A 15802-nucleotide genomic window follows, 5' to 3' on the forward strand; every position below is an offset into this window, starting at 1 on the left:
ATTACGTACACGTTGAGGATAATTTGAAATAAAAAATAATGGACTTGTTGTAACTGTCATGTATTTTGTGCTTTGATTGCGTTGTCATCGAGAATTATGGCGCCTTCATGAAGACCGGGTTCTTCTACAGAATCAGTTTTATTTTACGTTTGGAGTTAGCCAACCAGCAGCGGCGACTCTTCCTTTTCTATTGCAGCAATTTTTCGGGCTTTGAAGGTCCATTTATGGTAGATGTGGAATGGGGTGGGTTCAAGAGCGTCAAAATCTGTGGCTAGACAGAACAATAGTGGAAGCACCTGTTAGCAAACAAAACAGTGAAAATGTTTGAAGACATCACATCAACAATAACAGAATAACGGAGGAAGTCGATCAATTTTTTTGAGTACTTTTCTGGTGTAAAGATAGTCCTGTGTTAAAAGAGCGGATTAGTTTTTTTTGTTAGTGCCGGTTTTTTTGTTCAGCCCATGACAAAAAAAATAACAATAATAAATAAATTTAATTTACCTAATTACTTTTGATAGCAGGTTAACTTTTAAAGAGTGCTGCACTCCCTACTTTACCTAGAGTGCACTAGCTTTCGCCAACATAGACACTGCTATAGGCAGCAGCGGTTTCTGGAGAATGTGCATAAATCGCTGGTGCCAGCAGCGGTTTATGTGTTTGGAGACATGCGTGTAAACCGCTGGAGGCAGTAGCGGTTTCTTTATGATATAATGAGGACTGAAAATCTGGCTAAGTGATACAATCTAACCGTTTCTAAATGAAGGATGATCCGTTTGATCCTCTTAAAAGTTTTACTTTTATGTTTGGCGAGGAGAAGCTAAAATTTGTAGTTTCTGCATTTCATGTTCATGGTTGCTAATTACTCTTGAAAATCTAGGTGAGAAATTTATTTATTTTTTACCAACCCTATCCTTCATTTTCTTCTATAAAAATGATACCCGTAATTATTACCTTCATAATAGTTCTTCCTACTTCTTCATTGTTCTTCGTTCCAATTTTTTTATCAAAATTATTTAGATTTGTTTCAATCACTAACAAATTGGATATTTCAAATTTTTTTTTTTATCATTTTTAGCACTCATTTTTATATTTTAATTTTTATGTTTTTTATTGTATGTTTTTTATTTATATAATAAATATTTTTATATTATTTATGTAGTGTTCTGATTTCTCATGTTATATTTTTATATGAATTTTTTTATCTTTTATTATACTATTTTTTATTTGTATGTTTTGTATGAAATCTTCTTTTATTTTTGTTTGGCTTTGTTCATATAATTTTTTATTTATTTTATTGTATTTCTTTTATTCATATGACAAATGTTGTTGACTTTTTTTAATTTTTTATAGTGCTCTAATTTTTCAAGTATTTTATTAATTTTTATGATATTTTTATTATTTTTTGTTCATATAAATTTTTTTTTATCCTTTACTACATTGTATTTGTATGAAATTTTATTTTTTTATTTGATTTTATTCATATGAATTTTATTTACTTTTTATTGTATTTTTTTTTCATATGATATATGTAAGGTCCCACATCGGTTATTGTAAGGTCCCATATCAGTTGGAAAGGGGAAACGAAACATGCCTTATAAGGGTGTGGATACCTCTCCCTAGCATGATGCGTTTTGACGAGTGAGTGTGGGGAGTTTTGGCTATCATCCCTGTTGTCAAAGGCAAAACCGTGAGGCCTTGTGTGCCAAAGCTAACAATATCGTGCTAGCGGGTAGTCTGGGCTGTTACAGATGGTATCAGAGCCAGAGCCCGGATCGATGTGCCAGCGAGGGCGCTAGGCTCCCTTAGGAGGTGGATTATAAGGTCCCACATCGATTGGGAAGGGAACGAAGGGGGGTGGATTACAATATATGTTGTTGGTTTTATGAAATTTTTATTATTTCTTATCTGTATGATTTTTTTATTTTTTTGATGTACTCTATAAAAAAAGATAAAATAAATAAAAAATTAATTATAAGTAACAATATAGTCATAAATAATAAAAATTTATAGTTCAAAATAATACTAAATTAAAGAGTACTGACAGTGTTAGAAAAATTATAGAATATTTTCTTTTTGTTTGAAATTATAAAATTTATAATACTCTCTTTCATATTTTTATTTTTATTATATTTATTTTATTTATATGATAAATATTTTTTATATTATTTTTGTTAGTGTTCTGCATATAAAAAAATTATTTAAATTGATGTCTCTTTTAGTAATTTTTCATCTAAAAGTGATTTTGAGTAGTATAATCCAAACAATATTTATTTTACTATAATCAATTTTGATATAAACATAAATCACGTTATATAGGTACTCACCCTCAATGTAAACAGCTACTGTCTCCAGCAGTTTACGCACAAGTCGCCAAACACATAAACCGCTGCTGCCTATAGCGATTTCTGTGTTGCACCTGACCACGTAATAGCGATTTCTGTGTTGCACCCTGACCACGTAATCCGCGACTGGGTATAGCAGATTATGTTCTTCTGTAAATCGCTGCTGCCAGTAGCGGTTTCTATAGAAATATGAAAAAATTGTATTTGCGTCTTCGTATTTCAAAAGTTGTATTTGCCTAAAATTGGAATCCAAACATTTTATTTACATAAATTGTCCTAAAAAATTAATAATTTAAAAATAAAAAATATTTTATATTCTATGCATTACAAAAAAAAGCTGAACTAGAACTATATTTATAGGGCATTCATTGGTAATTCGAACGAGACCAACTGCTACTTGGTGGTAATTCGAATTAGTCCACTTCGAATTAGAGCTGTATTCATTTGCATGTAGTTTGATTTACCTTCATTCGAATTACTAAAACATTTTGTCCATGCATAATTCGAACTGGAAATAGATTCTCTCTAGTTTTTTTAACACTTGAGAAAATGAAGTATAATCTTTCACCATTAAATTTATAAGTGGGAGCAAAAATAAATATGAGAGAGAAAATAATAAAAGATGAGAGATCACAATTGACACCATCTAATTTTTTTTTTCACTAGAGAGAATTCACTCCCATTCGAATTCCCCTACTTCGAATTAGTATTGGATTTTATAATTTGAATGAGTCTCGTTCGAATTACATAAAAATACTTGGTAGATCTTTATAACGTTTTTCGTTTTGATAGATATATATAATATTAACTTCCAATTGGTTTATATATGCATTTTGTTTTTTTTTTTCAAACAAAAATAATGTTTTTAGGGTAAAACACCTAAATAAAACTGTCTTTAATATCATGTGTCTAACCTAAATTAAATTCAATTACTTATATATTTTATATAAATTATTGCAAACCACAACGATTTAGGATAATTTAATTCTAAATTAGGACGATTTGTGCATTGCTTAGCTTCCTTTGCTTGGTAAATCGTTTTTGCATACAAGGATATATATAAGCAATTTATTTATTACTTAATACCTCTTATTTATTGTTTATTTGGTGTTTGTCTATTAATAATATAATAATAATAATACTAATAATATTCTTAAATACCTCTTTTACCCGTGCTTTTATTATTAGTATTATTATTAATTACTTTATCAAAATATTTTTGTATTGTTATGTTAATATTTATACTTAATTGCTTAGTACCATTATTTGAATAAAAAAATTTATTTGAAACTTCCTTAACTTTTTGAAATTAAGGTACTAGTGAATCATGTCTTTTCATAAAAAATGGAAGGAATTAAATAAAATTTACGAAATTTTCAAAAGTTTATATATTCTAGTTTTAATGCGAAATAGTTATTAATCTAACATGTATAATGGACTTAGCTATATAGAAAAGAATAGTATCATTATTAAAAGAAAATAATATGAATACAACTTTATTTTTTTTTTATTTAAAAGATATTATCTATTTACTTTAATTTATTATTTTCTTATCTTATCTTCTTTTTTCTGTTACAACTTATCATAAAATTTGAACTTAAAAGAATTTATACAAATGATATAATAAAAGTTTAAAGTTTTATTAGCAGTAAATATTTTAATAAATGAAAATATTAAAGTGTTAAAGTTTTTTCATCCACTAAGCAAAAATTAATTATATATCTTGTACCATTTAATTCAATAATATATGATCTATCTTTGAAAAAGAAAAATAGTTCAAGTAATTGATAGAAATATTAGTTAAAAAAATAAAAAAAAGAATTATATTTACCCTATATAATTTTTTATCTGTATTATTTCTGGATTTAAAGTTTTTATACCGTTATCCAAAATAATTTAAATATTTTTTTTTCAATTTTTGCAAACTTTCCTATAATAAACAAAATAAATACTTTTGAATAGAATAAATATCTGATTTTTTCCCTTCAATTTTATTGTCTAATTTTATCTTTATTTTCAAATTTTAATTTAAAAAGAAACACAAAATATCCGCTTTACAATCAAATTTTCAATTAAACGAAAATAAAAGAAGATTTTCAGTTGACTCTACGAAATAATAATTTGTACATCTTATTTCTAGTTGAAGTAAAAGATGATTTAATAAATTAGTTATAGGATAAAATTAATTTAAATTCTAACTGCTATGTAGATTTTTAGTAAATCTTGATTAGTTCAATGTCTATTTTATGGGAGCAAAATCTACTTCTTTTTTGTGATTATCAATTCTTTTTATTAGGGGTGTAATTGGCTCGGTTCGGTTTGGTTTTGGACCGAAAACCAATCGAACCGACCTGATCGGTTCTACAATGATACCAACCATTTGGTTGGTTGCTGTTTGAACAACCGAACCGAACCAACAACGGTTTGGTTCGGTTAGTTTTTTGGTTTTTTTACACCTAATAATCAGAATTTAAAATATCATAAAATGAAGTTTAAAACCTTCAATAAACTAGAATAACAAGAGTATATCACATCCAAATCCAATACAAATTCAACTTAATTAAACATAAAACAAATACAATTAAAAATGTCTAGCAAAATAACAAAAATAAACACACTTAAAACCGAAACAGTCACTTTAAAACAAATAAAAATCAAACAGCCACCATGCTTAATCTGAATCCACATCAGACTCATTCTCATCTTCTCCGGTTGGTGCAATTTCTACAAAAATAAAACAAGAAAATCAATATAGATTATAAACATAATATAGATTATAAATTATAAACATAAACCATGAAAGGAACTACAAAATTTTTTTTTTTGCATACCTAATTCAAGTTTCTCAAACTCTTCAATAAGCTCCTCATTGCTTGTTGGCTACATACATATAAATAGAACAATGAAAAATTAGCATTTTTAACTCATGAACAGCACCAACAGTTTTGTTTCCAGCAACAATACCACAACAACTTATAAGCAGCTTATGAAAAATTAGCATTTTTATATATATGCAGCCATATATATGCAGAACAAAACCACATCAGCTCATAAGCAGAACCATAAGTAATTCATTTTTAAAGCCAATCAACAGAATTTAAATGACCATAAACAATCAGAGACAGCTACACATATATATTCAAAAAGACACAAAGATTAATTAGAAGCAAATACTTATTAACCGTGACAAATCACATTACTAAATTTAGGTTTACAAAATCAGATATAGAAAAATAATTATTTCTGATAAAATCCCAAAATTATATCATAAAACAATTTGTTTTTTTTTTTTTTACATATTTTGAACATTGACACAGTTGAATTGGTGGAGCAAGTTGTTCACACTATTCCTATCAAAATTTAAGCTCTAATAGTTATCTTCTTTCACTTTTTGCTCAATCCACCAAACAAGCATCATTGGATTTAAAAACAACATGATCTAACAATGGATTGTATTCTTCCAAAAAGCATTGGATAACAACTTCAACACCTTGCACAAAAACCTTTGTTTCTCAACATACAATCAGAAACTCACATAACAGTACAACTAGCTAGTTTATTTGCATCATTTAATACTCACTAACTACTATACATTATTTTGAGATAATTCAACACAAATCTACTAAGACATAAGCAGCTGATACACAGCTCATAAACAAAATCATAGCAGCTCATAAACAGCTCATAAACAGAACCATAAGTAATTTATTTTTAAAGCCAATCAACAGAATTTAAATGACCACAAACAATCAGAGACAACTACACATATATATTCAAAAAGACACTAAAAACAATTATTCAGGTTAAATCAAGTAAAAATATCACTAAAAATCCCACTAAATCAAGTACAAATATCACTAAAAATATTGCAGACTAGGATTTTGTTGACAATATATACATTAATTACTATAAAAAAATTATAACCAAGCACAAAATCTAACCTCCAAAGAAGACATTGTTCAGTTGCTTTTTGCAGGAGAGGGACTGGTTGCTCAGCCACTGGAGTCTTGCTCGGCGACTGGATTGCTGCTCGGCTTTGGCTTTGTTGCGACGGCGACCCTGCGACGGCGATGAATGAACGACTTTGAGTGACGATTGGCGACTTCCTTGACGGTGGACAGCACTCTCTGGCTCCCTCAGGCTCTCCTTCTCTCAAGCATGGAGGTCGGAGGTGGAACCGTGGAAGAATGCGAGAGAGAAGTGTTTTGTGGGTGACTGGGTTTAGCGTTCGTGTAAAAGGAGAAGAAGAAAGCTAGGGTTGTGGCTGAGTGGCCCTTTTATACCTAGGTTAAAGGGCAACTTAGTAAAAACACACACTACTGAACCCTCACTCTTCGGTTCGATCCGGTTTGGTTCGGTTTCAGCAAAGGCAACCGAAAATCGAACCAAACTAATCGGTTTAGTTCGAAAAAAACCAAAAAAATCAATTTTTTCGATTTTTCAATCGGTTGTTGTAAAATTCGGTTCGGTTCTGCGATAATTTTCGGTTCGGTTCGGTAACTTACACCCTACTTTTTATGCACCAAAGTCTTCCATTTTTGTCATGATAAAGAAGCAAGGATTTTATATATATATAATTTTACAACCAAAATGTGTCACATGTCACTTTCTCATTGCAATTGGAATCAAATCTTTCCCTTTAAAATTAAGGAATTCTCCTCTCCTCCTTACAACCAAAATGTGCCACATGTCACTCTCTCATTGTAATTGAAATTAAATCATTCCCTCCAAAATTAAGGAATTCTCCTCTCCTCCTTTATAACCAAAATGTGCTACATGTCACTCCCTCATTACAATTGAAATCAAATTTTTCCCTCTAAAATTAAAGAGTTCTCCCCTCCTCCCTCTTTCTTTCTCTATTTCTCTCATTCCTTCAACCACTCTATCTATTTTATATATCATTATCAATGACTAATTATTAATTTGACAATCAAAATGTGCAACATGACATTTTTTAATTGCATTAAAATTAAAATTAAAATATTAAAATTGAAATTAAAATATACCTATATTATGTATCATGTATTACTATCTAATTTAATAATCAAATGTATCACATGACACTCTCTTATTAAAATTGAGAGAAAATATTTTTTTTTTCAAAATTAATAAACTCCCTTACTAAATTCTCCCATCTATCTCTCTCCATTTTTCATTTTTCTCTACTATTTTTACTCTATATATAATTTATATTTTATATTAGTAATTTGACAAATCAAAATATGTCATCCGATTTTTTTATAATTAAAATTAAATTTTTTTCTTCCAAAATTAACAAACTCTCACTCTCGCTCTTACTCTCATTCTTCATCTTTATCTTTCTCTCTTTTTTCTCTCATTTTCAATTTTTTCTATCTTTCTGTTCTACAGAAAACAAAATTAACAAAATAATATAATTCAAATAAAAATTATTATTATTATTATTATTATTATTATTATTATTATTATTATTATTATTATTATTATTATTATTATTATTATATACATTTTTTAGTTTTTTATTTAGTTTTAAATTTTCACCACTTATCTTTCCAATCTATATTTTATTTCTCTTCTTTCAAATATTTATTACATATAATTTGGAGAGAATAGTAATGTTATAATTAAAAGTTAGAATCTAGATTTAATTGTTTTAAAAAAAATTAATTTTTAAGTTAATTTTATAACTATCAGTATATTTTTTATGCTAATATCTAATTATTATTTGATTTTTTATCTACAGATACCTTGGTGTTCTTAGTCAAAAATTTTCGTCAATGTATGACTTCTTTTGTAAAAATAGTTTGATTTTGTAAATCTTTTGTGCCATACATAATTTATACTGTTAGAATAAAGTGGACCATAATTTTAAAAAAATTATATTCCCGTAATATTATTACGGGTAAAATACTAGTTTTTCTTTAAATGAGGAACTAATAAATCAAAATAAAATTGAAATACTTCAAAAATAAATGAACTTGTTTGAAACATAAAATTTGTTGTAAAGTAAATAAAGAGAATGAAAAATAAACTTTAAATAAAAAAAAGACTGAATTTAAACTTGTCGAAAGAATAAATTGCATAAATAAAAATTATAAAAATGGTAGAAAAAAAAATATAAAAGACATGGAAGGAACTCTTTAGAAAAGAACTCGTGACAGACTCAGAATGTCGCTGAGATATGAGCGTGTGTGAGTTTTTTCTGAAATAGAACCTTTAACGCTACTGAATCTTCTTAATTTATAGCTTTTTTATTTTATTTTATTGTTTATTTTATTTTTATTTTATTTTGAAACTCCTCAACTTTTTTTCTCACAATGCAAATTTTGTTTTATCAATAATTAAAATGTTCATGTTGATATCAATTGTTAGAAGAAAAAATGATGAACAAATTGAAAGATATCAAGTTGGCTTAGCAGAACAAAATTATATTCAAGTTTGAATCGAATAATTTCTTGTTTTTTGAATTTAAAAATTATTTTTCTATAAATGATAAATATGTTTTTTTTATTTCTTTCAAACAAACAATTAAATAAAAAAGAAAGAAGTAACTTAATGCTTGTATATGGTGACATAACTGGGTTTGAATGTTGTATTACTTATGTTTGGTACATGCAATTAAAATGATATTAAAAAGAAAAGTGTTATTTGTAAATCAAAATTGAGATTTGGATTTTAGACATCTTATTTTGTTTGAAATTTTTGTGAAATAAAATAAAAAAATTTTAGTTCTAAAGAAAAATTATTCCATCTTTGTTTTTCAGAATTTAATTGTTTTTGGTTTATAGAATTTTGTTTAAGCTTTGGACGAACATTAGTATTATGGACCAAGTTTGTCTAACCTCTTGGCATACTCTATTACATCCGTCCAGTTAAATACACGCTATAAATAAAAAGATAATACGTTTTATAAACAAAAAATGTCATCTACCTCCATCGAATATTTATGGGAGCTGCTATAGTGCTGAAAGAAAGATTCTTCAGCAGGTGCGGATGCTGCATGTCCCAAAACCTTCTCTGAACTGGTAAACAAAACCAGAGTTGCTGAAGAATGTCTGAAAAAGGCGGCATTAGATAAGAGTGACCACAGAAGCTCTATTAGGAAAGATCACGAGAGAAATTTTGCGCCTAGAGGTCAAGATTTCAAGCGAGGCGGCAATATTCCATAGCAACATCAAGGCCAAAATAGCTCCCGGAGGTTCAATAATAACAATAACCAGGGAAGAGGACGCGGAAAACAAGCTCAGTTACCGCTGGATGACTTGACTTGCAGGAGGTGTGGAAGGTACCACCCAAACACTTCGTGTAGGGACGGTTGGAATGTTTGTTATTACTGTGGAAGAGTCAGATATATGTCTTGGAATTGTCCAGAAAAGAAAAGTCAGGATGCTAGGAGAGCTCCGCAGGCGGGGCAAGTGTATACTATGATGGTGGATGGTGCTGAGAGCACAGATGCTCCGGTTAGAGGTAATGATGAACTAGTAATTAAAATTTTGACTACTTTACATGATAATGACCTGTAACACTTATCATAATCCATCATCGAGCGGTGAGAATTGTGACTTCTAAGGGAATGATCAAAAGATGGTTTTTTTATTACTGAGACAAAACGGTATTTGGTTGACTTCGAGGGAGTGACTAGGTTCTTGAAGAATAATAGCTAGAGTTATGTAGTAAAAGAAGATTGGAAGAGTAAACATACAACTTGAGTCATAGATTAGGGATCGAGAGCGTTGAGAGTGGTGTGACGACACTATTAGAATCGATGGAACTAAGAAGCTTGGAGGATTATGAAATAGAGGATGAGATCCGTTCAATCAAGTATTCCCGGTATAAAATACCAATTGGACCGGAGAGCGCGTTAATGAATCCTTCCGAGACGACCTAACCTTCTTTTGTAGCTTACAATAGAATCCTACCCCGAACTTCTTCTTAAATAAGGAATGGATCAACTCCTAATCCTATCCCTGACTTGCATGAATCTTGCTCCTTCCAAATGAATCCGATTTTATCTTGTCATAATAATGTAAACTCATAAATCTTAGGAACTTGTCGCGAGTGGAATTGCCGTTTTTTTTTGTAAAATTGATAATCCGTTGACATCGGCTAAAGTTTATTTAAATTGGTGCGCTATATCTTTTTCTTAACCAGCTTGAATCTCCATTCTCTCTGAGAATGCACCTTAACTTCTTCTTGTATATCTCGTTAATCTCTAGAACTTATTGTACCCACCATATAGAGCATCCCTTTATTTTACAACGAACACCGTTCTAGTAATTCAATTACCTCTGGGTTTATTATCTTTTCAAGCTTGAGTTAGCATCACGTATAATGCCTAACCATAACAATTAAGAAATATCGGTCCCTTAATATTCTTCCATACCTTAGAAAATATTACTGTCTAGGTGATGGAGAGCGGAAACGGTTTTGAACTTCCTCGAGAGAAACTAGTTACACATTATTAAATATTACTTTGACAGTTGGTGCGCAATTAAGACTAAAGAATTAAAACTGGGATTTATTGCTCTGTTTATAATGTAAATATAGAATAAAAATTGGAATGGGAGAACACACCTGAGAACTTGAACTTGAGAAGAGAAATGATCGATGCGCCTATCTCAGGTTACTAAACTTGAATTTTGGGGGCAAAATTCCTAATTAGGTGGGTAGGATATAAACCCCGCTAAATTAGCAAATAATTACTCAATAAATTAAGTTTTAATAAAGGAAATTGGAAATGAAAATTTAATAATAAAATAGGATAGAGCTAATTAAAACAAGAATTTTGACACCAATTTTAAAAGATTTGGCCCAAGATTGGGTCGAACAGGCCGAACCGGTCAAACCGGACCCGAACCGGGCCTGTGAGCCCAACTCAAATCACCAAATTAATGAACTCAGCTCCTCCTCCTTCCCATTTCACATGCAAACGCTGAGGTTCAGCAAGAAAGAGGGGAGAGAACACCTCCATGAACATAAGCCCTTGATTTCATTCAAACTCACGTAACTTTTGATCTGGAGCTCCGATCGCCACACCGTTTGTGACCACGCATCCGCAGTGATGAGCTTTACAAAGTCCGGTACCTTTCGAGGTGAGAAAATCAAAATCCCAGCTCCTATTCTCCCTTCTTCAATTCGGGAATATTAAGGTTTTTGGGTGTTAAGATTTTGAATAAATTGATGTTATAGGATCAAATTGAGTTGAGGAATGAGTGGGCTTTGGTTCGATTGAGGCACATACAAGGTAAGAACAACCTAAACCCTAGCCATGTCTTGAATTTATTATGTGAAATCTGAAATTGAAGTGTACATGTGTATTATGTGTGAATTAAGTAGATATATATGCATTGGAGTTGAATTGTGGGCATTTGAAAGCTTGGTGGTGATTGGAGCTAAGATTGTTAGTGGTTTCTCAAAGCTTGAGGGGCTGTGTTGTAGCTAGTGTAGCTGCCTTGGACTAAATAAAGTGATCGGCCGAGGTATAGTTTAGGTTTCGTGCGTTTAATATATAAGGTTTTGTGAAAACTTAGGCTAGAGCATTATAAGATAAGTTGAAATGGCTAAATGCATTAAATGATTAGTTTGATGTTGATGGATAAGTGGATGTTGAGTTTGTGTTGAGGTATATGGTTGGCTTATGATGTTTCTTGAGATTTGGTTATTATTGAATATGTACATATACATATGCTAGTATGATGATGATGAATGAAGGGTTTATGATTATGGCAAGGTAATGATATGGTTGAGATAGTGAATGGTGTTTATGTTGGATTGGTTGGTATTGTCATGATGAATAATGTTGTGAAAATAATTGAAGAAATTCATGATGATGATAATATGTGTATGTATAGTAATATGTTGGTTTGTGCCTAAAACTTGTAGAATTGGGTGGAATATGATGTTATTGAGCTAAGGTTGCAAGAATTATTGTGCTATGGTTAAGGACTAGTTATATTGATGGATATGAATGTATTGAAGTGAATGGGAATGAATTTTGGAAAGAAAATGAGGTTTGAAGTTCTTTTTTTGAAAAACTTGGTTTTCAGTCAAACTTCGGCGGTTCATAACTGGAGTTTTAAATTTTGGATGGAAGTGGAAATTTTCCAACTCAAAGATGGTTTTGAAAGCTTTTGAACGATATAAATTTTGTTAAAAATAGAATTTTGTAGCAAAAGTTATGAACGTCGGAAGTTTAGGTATGAGTTAGGTGATTATGCAGAAGAATACAGGGCATTATGCAGCTTTCTGGACGAGTTATAATTTTTTGATCAATGTACGTCCACGGGTACGCGTGGCCCACGCGCACCCGTGGCGTGGAACTTCAAACAGCGCATGCACGAGTAACCCATGCGTGTGCGTGATGAGCCAACATGCATGACCACGTATACGAATGAATTGATTTTCTAAGAAGAAGAAGGTGTATATATGAATGAATTACAATGCTAAGGCTTGAATGATTGATTTTCTACATTATGAAATGTGTGAGGTAAGTAACAGAATAATGTAAGAGATTGAGGATTGATGATGTTAATCAATCAAGAATAATATAATGTATGCTCAATAAGTTAAGTGAGATTGAGAATGAAAATGATAAATTGTAAGAAACGATTGAATAACTTGAGCTCGGGGCGCAGTCCCCATGTCAGCTGGGATTTTTCCCATGGTTATTATTAAGCTTGGGGTATTGTTTTCCCCATGTCAGCTTGGGGTGTTGTCTCTTCTCCCCATGTCAGATTGGGATTCGTCCCATGGATATTATTGAGCTTGGGGGCGTTCTCTTCCCCATGTCAGCTTGGGGATTCTCCCCATGGTGTATTTTTGAGCTTGAGAACATGTCGGGATGGCTACGTAACCGACAGTTGATATCAACAGCCATAGGACATGCATGCATCATGTGCATTTGTTTGTTTTATCTACTATGCATTACTTGGGATTGCCTAACTAAATATTTATCATGCTACTTGCTATATTTGCTACTTGCACTATCTGTTTCCTACTTGTGCGTGAATTTGTTTGGTTGCTTGTCTCTGCTAAATCATGGATGATGGAGGATCGGAGGAAGGGCGGATTGGTTAGGTGTTAATGTTAGGTTTTAAAGTAAGTAAGTTTTGGATTCTTAGATTACCTACCCCTTTTTATGGCTTCTGCTTAGAAATTAAGTTTTATAATTATATGACGGAGTTCTAGGATTGCCTCTGGCATTCCCAGGACCTTATTTATTAAACGCGTGGCACCTTTACCATGCGGAGAACCTCCGGTTCTCACCTCATACTGTGTTGTTGTTTTCAAATGCAGGTCGAGAGGCCCCTCACTAGGCGTCTGGATTCCTGAAGTGGAGTAGTCCCTGGGACATTTTGGGTCCTCTGTTTGTATATATATGATTCATGTACTTAGCTTGCTCTCCAAGAAACTTATTTATTTTGTTCCTCCTAGAGGCTACAGGAGAGTTAGGGACTTGATTTTGTATTTTGGGTATTTGGAAAATTTATGTATATATATGTAAATATTCTCCGACCAGTCTTGACTTCGCAGGCTGAGTCAGGAGCTAGTTTCACTGTATTATTGGCACTCTTGTGACTCTTTTGCTTATTCCTATCCTTAACTTTTAAGTTTCTTAGTACGCAAGTAATTCTATTCCTTGAGCGTTGCGCTTTTTATTTTGCGATTTTGTTTTACCTGTTTTCAAGGCTCCTAGTATATAACCTCGTTCCACTATTATATGTAAATATTTTCTAATTAGAGGTCCATAACACCACACTATCTTTGTTCTATGACTTAAGCGTAAAACTCTGTGTAGTAGGGTGTTACAGTTAACAAGTAAATTAAGAAATATTAATAACTTAATTAATTGGAAAGTAAATATAATGTAATATAGTAATTTTTTTTTGTTTTCATATTCAGGCTTCAGTTTGGTGAAAAAATTAGATGGGCCTAGGGGAATTTTAAGCTAATTGGCAAGAGATGGACTGCCGCGTCAGATACAAAGGATCCAAAGGCTTCATGTTTATAAAACCAAAAAAAAAAAAAGAGAACCTAACCCGCGTCAGCACCCCTCTACCCCCGTCATTTGTGAACTCACCCCCCCTTCTGATGCAAAGCAAATTGATACCATACCAAAATCCTAGCCTTAGCTTCCCTCTGCATATAAAAATTCAAACAATAATTTTTTTTAGGTATTATCTTTAGCGGAAAAGGCTTAATTTTTTATTAGCCCTTAATTTTGGAATTCATTATCCATAATTTAAAAAAAATTTACTGTGTATACCATTATAATTAATTCGGTGTAAAATCTGTTGCATACATACAAACAAATCAGTTTTTATATATCATGATTCAAAAAAAAAATGTTTCTTCTTTATGTATACAAAAAAATAATTACATATTACCGTAAAAAAATTATATTTATATTTATGCAACATTAATTTTATGTAACATTATTTTATTTATAACAAAAAATATTCGGTGACACATTTTTATTTCTCAAATTTTATGCAACATTAATTTTATGCAACATTATTTTACTTCCATGTATATTAGGCAACATTAATTACTAATAGTTTTAAATTTCAAAATTTAAATTATTCTTTTATTTAGTATTATTCTAAAATAATAATTTTTATTTTATATATATACATACATATATATATATATATATATATATATATAATATGATTTTTAATATACACAAAATTTAGTAGAGGCCGAACGTGTACACCTTTTGTTATGAAGATCTGATCTTATCCACCGATGGGTCTTGTTCTAAGCCCACTATCCTATCCTAATAGGTCCCATCTTGTGTCGGGTTAAGGCTCCACCTCATGTTGGGTTAGTGGAACCCAATTTTTTCTTGTAGTCTAGGGCTTTGCTTGGCATTGGACTTTAGTTAAGCCTATATCCATTTCATAATAGGATCTTTTATGTAGCCCAACTCTTTGAATTTGGATAGATCCGGAGGACAGGACCTTGGCCTTCTTGCATAGACTTGCTTTGATGATGGGTAGGCTTGTCGAAGAGTTGTATCAACGCTGGACTAGACTTCAGCCCTTGGCTTTGCCCCGCTTTCTGCCTCTGAAAACGTATTCACATCTACTCCCAACGCCCAAGCCACATAAAAAACATATTAAAATCCCGGGCCAAAACCTCTGCTCGGTTGTAGGTAGACTGGGTGGATTGGGATCGAATAGCAAGTACCCGGAACTGGCCATCATAGTCTATAAGAATAAGACCTCTGGCCCCCACAGGTCCCAGATTTTGAATTATGAGAGGCAGAGCCATCAAACTTTAGCTTGACTCTACCCTGGACCCTAAGTGGAATTTCTTACTTTAGTGCTGCTATGGAAAGATTATGGGATATTTCGTTTATCGTGAGAGCTTTCAATTCATATATAGAGTAGTAGCTCATGTCGCCCAATATATCATGGGCGGGCCCCGAATTGGCGCAGCCACCATAAGACCCATGGGAGGCCTACGCCCAGGTC

Source organism: Arachis hypogaea, chromosome 19 (genome assembly GCF_003086295.3).
Source record: "Arachis hypogaea cultivar Tifrunner chromosome 19, arahy.Tifrunner.gnm2.J5K5, whole genome shotgun sequence".
NCBI classification, from domain to species: domain Eukaryota; kingdom Viridiplantae; phylum Streptophyta; class Magnoliopsida; order Fabales; family Fabaceae; genus Arachis; species Arachis hypogaea.